Below are 4,638 nucleotides of genomic sequence, written 5' to 3' on the forward strand. Positions count from 1 at the left end.
TGCATTTCTTGGCTTGTGACCCTGCCCTGCTTAAATCTTCAAAACCAGCAATGGCTGGTCAAGTTTTTCTCATATCCTATCACTATGACACTGACTTGTCATGGCTACCTCTTATACCTTTAAAAACTGTTGTGATTACATTGGTTTCTCCTGGATAATCCTTTATTTATTTATTTATTTATTTTTAAGGGTGGAATTTCATCTTTATTTATAGGACAATGCAAGATAGGAGATTCCACATAGAAATAAGAAACCCACTGAGAAGAAGAGCTTCATACAGTTTGTACACTTTGGAACTGGTCAAGGATAGTTCCGTTGTAAAAAGTGCCACAATAAGAAAACACATTTAAAAAGAGTTCCTAGTAGAGAAACAGTAAGACAAACTTCTACCAAACAGAGTACACAACAAACAACTTTCTGCCTCAGCTGTACAATCTAAAAGTTAAAAGTCCCGGGAGTGCCATCCTGAACTTGAAACATATAGCCTTCAGAAGTAGTTTCTGGCACAACATTCTGATCTCCCTCTTCCTCTACAGAGAAACACTTCTCAATCAAGTTTAATGAAGCTTTGTACACAGACTCATTTTCATGGTTTTGTAGAGCTTCCATTTTGTCCAAACCTCTGCATTCTTCCATCATTATACTAAGTTTCTCGGTTTCACTAGTTTCTCAGCAGCCTGAAAGATGTTTGAAATGGCATCCAGAATAACCAGAATAATTTTGGTATCTTTTGCAGTTAAGAGGTTCATTGATGGTTCTATTAAGCCACGATGAACAAGGTATACAATCTGTTCATCTGTCCCACCACTTGTATAGTTGGTCACCGCCCAGACAGCTTCCTTTGTGTCTTAAACTCTGCCTTAGAGAGAACACCAGTGAGGAACGGGACTAATCCATGATTCAAAACTTGCTGTATCTGGTCCTGGTGACCAGCTGTGATGTTTGACATTGTCCACATAGTTCCTTCTGAATATTAGTTTTGGGGTTCGTTAGGAGGCTGGGAAAGACAGCAAGTGCTCCTGCATCTATTACAACCTGAGTCTGTTCATCTGTCCCAGTGACAATATTTCCTATGGCTCTTAGTGCAGGAGTCACAATGGGCAATTCAGTAGCTCCTAGAAGCTTCACAAGCTGGGGCACAACTCCTGTTTTCATAACCATTTCAATCCATTCATTTGGACCATCAGTAAGGTAGGAAATGGCCCAGCAGGTATCTGCTAATACTTCTGGATCATCATGATGCAGGAGACGAACTAAGGTAGGAAGAATCTGCTCAACAGCATCTAATGGGGGTGCAGAATTCTTGTTGGGACAAAGGTTTGAACGTGTCCAAGTAAGGTTACATAAGTAACCACATGCTAAAGATGACATATCAGGAACTGCAAGGAGAGCCAATAGTGGGTCAACTGCACTGTACTTGATAACCAAGTCTCAAAAAACTGAACCATCACCTGCAATGTTTCCTAGAGCCCCTACAGCTTGTTCACTGATGTGGGCATGGGAAGATGCCAGCAGAGAAATGAATGCTGGGATAGCAACTCCATCTACCACAGCCTTGGTCTATTCTGATGTCCCAGAAACAATGTTAGTGAGAGCCCAAGCAGATTCAGATTGTAGTTCTGCCCAAGAAAGACACAAATTTTGGAATCAAACCTGCCTGGATGATGTTGTCTATGGGGGGCTATTTTTCCCTAGAAAGCAGTTTCCTGGCAGCTTGAGTAGCCTGGAGGTGGCTTGCCCAGTTGTTGCTCTTTATGCCTCTGACAATGTCATCAACAGACCAGTGTGCCGTTGTTGTGGTTTTCCTGCAGTGGAGAGGTAGTGTCATCAGGAAGTCAGCTTACGTTTCTCCTCTTCAGCCTCTGATCATCTTTCTTAGTTTTGCTCAGCTCCAAATTAACTTCTATTCGGCGCCGCCTCATTTCTGTATTCTTTCCCCTTGTTCTTAAATCTGTTAAGGCAGGCAGCTGGTGAATTAGCATTCTTGTTGGTGGACATAGTTATGAAACAAAGGGAGAAAGCTACATGGGGGCCCAGGCTTCCACAGGAGGCTGTGCGGACGTCCACCACGGACCAGCCCAAAGATGGATAATCCTTTTTAAACATCTTTTGATTAGCAGGTTGAATTCCATCTACTACCTTACTTCACCTTTGCCATACAATTAAATATATTCACAAATTTCGAAGGTTAGAACTTGGAAATTGTTGGGAAGCCATTATTCTGCCTATCACAATATGTATTTTTTTATAAAGATTTTATTTATTTGAGAGAGAGAGAGAGAGAGCAAGCGCAGGAGCAGTGGGGATGGGCAGGGGAAGAGGGAGAAGCAGGCTCTCCACTGAGCAGGGAGCCCGATGCAGGGCTTGATCCCACAGTGCCGGACCCTGGGATCATGACCTGAGCCGAAGGCAGAAGTCTAATCCACTGTCACTCAGGTACCCCCACAATATGTATTGAAACAAGAAAATACACTTTTAATTTAAACGATTTTTTTAAAAATTTCATAAATATTACCTTTAAGGGGACTTTTATTCCTCCATGTAGATTTGGGCTTCCTCAACATTTGTCATATTGCTAGTCTCCAGGAATAGGACTCTCTTCAATTTTGATGGTATGAAGATACATTTTTTTGCATGAATTTTTGAAGAATATTTTTTAGATACAGAATTCTAAATTGACTGGGGTTTACTAGTTTATTCTCATATCACTTACAAATGGCATTTTTTCACCCTCTGGCCTCACTGTTTCTGAAGGTGGTCATCTATCATTTATATCACATATGCTCTGTATGCAAAGTGTCTTTATTTTCTGACCACTTTTAATTTTTTTTTCAATTAATTTAGTTTTTTAGAAGTTTCAATTAAGATGTGCCTAAGTATGATTTCCTTTGTTTTTTTTTAAACTTCTGAGTTTCAATGAGCTTCTTAGATTTGTGACTTGATGCTTTTCATCAATTTTAGGTTATTATAACATTATGTCTTTAAAGATTATCCCTATTTTTTCTTTTTCAGCTAGTTCTTCAATTATACGTATATTAATTTCACAAATCTTAGAAGCTCTGCTCATTTATATACTTTGTATGTTTTTATAATATTGGTTGATTTTCTGCAAATTAGAATGTGATGAAAATAAATGAACGCTATTTGCAACATCATAATCTTTGTAGTATTTGCATTTGTTTCTTTTTAATATGAAGTGTTATATGTGACTGTGATATTACCTAGCTTTTTTCTAGCTCCTCTCACATATTTATTCTAATTGCCTGAAAGTCCTTATCTTCTAGTTCCTACTTATTTTTCTACTAAGTTTTAATTTTAATTCCACTATGGTTAGCATACAGTATAATATTAGTTCAGGTGATGAATTTAATGATTCAACACTTCCATACAATACCCAATGCTTATCACAACAAGTACACTCCATAATCCCCATCACCTATTTCACCCATCCCCCCCACCTCCCTCTGGTAACCATCAGTTTGTTCTCTAGAGTTAAGAGTCTGTTTCTTGGTTTGTCTCTTTTTCTCTGTTTTTCCTTTGCTCATTTGTTTTGTTTCTTAAATCCCACAGATGAGTGAAATCATAAGGTATTTGTCTTTCTCTGACTGGTTTATTTCGCTTAACATTATACTGTGTAGCTCCATCCATGTTGTTGCAAAAGGCAAGATTTCTTTCTTTTTTGTTGCTGAGTAATATTCCATTGTATGAATATTCCATTCTTCTTTATCCATTCATCTATTGATGGATACTTGGGCTGCTTTCATAATTTTGCTATTGTAAATAATGCTGCTATAACCATAGGAGTGCATGTATCCCTTTGAACTAGTGCTTTGTATTTTGTGGGTAAATTCCCAGTAGTATGATTACTGGATTGTATGGTAGTTCTATTATTAACTTTTTGAGGAAACTTCATACCATTTCCCGCAGTGGCTGCACCAGATTACATTCCCACCAACAGTGCATGAGCATTTCTTTTTCCCCACATCCCTGCCAACACTTATTATTTCTTGTTCTTTTGATTTCATTCATCCTGACAGGTGTGAGGTGATATCGCACTGTAGTTTTGATTTGAATTTCCCTGACAATGATTGATGTTGAGCATCTTTTCATGTGTCTGTTAGCCATCTGAGTGTCTTCTTTGGAGAAATGTCTGTTCATGTCTCCTGCCCATTTTTTAATTGGATTATTTTGGGGGGAGGTGTTGATTTGTATAAGTTCTTTATATATTTTAGATACTAACCATTTGTCAGATGTCATTTGTAAATATCTTCTTCTATTCAGTAGATTGCTTTTTAGTTTTGTTGGTTAATTCCTTTGCTGGTTATTTTGATGTAGTCCCAATAATTTAGTTTTTTTTTTTTTTTCCTTTGACTCAGGAGACGTCTCTTGAAAAATGTTGGTATGGCCAATGTCAGAATTTATGGCTTTCTGGGATTTTTATGGTTTCAGATTTCACATTTAGGTCTTTAATCCATTTTGAATTTATTTTTCTGTATGGTGTAAGAAAAAGAAAGTGTCTAACTCTCCAGTTTTCCCAACACCATTTGTTGAAGAGACTGTCTTTTCCCCATTGGATATTCTTTCCTGCTTTGTTGAAGATTAATTGACGATATAATTGTGGGTTCATTTCTGGGTTTT

General features: G+C 37.8%; 1 pseudogene; it reads right to left on the reverse strand.

Moving 5' to 3' along the window:
- Positions 1-435: 435 nt before the first annotated feature.
- Positions 436-1,998, reverse strand: LOC110584231 (annotated as a pseudogene).
- Between the last annotated feature and the right edge of the window lie 2,640 nt (positions 1,999-4,638).

This window comes from Neomonachus schauinslandi, chromosome 2 (assembly GCF_002201575.2).
Source record: "Neomonachus schauinslandi chromosome 2, ASM220157v2, whole genome shotgun sequence".
Taxonomy (NCBI): Eukaryota; Metazoa; Chordata; class Mammalia; order Carnivora; family Phocidae; genus Neomonachus; species Neomonachus schauinslandi.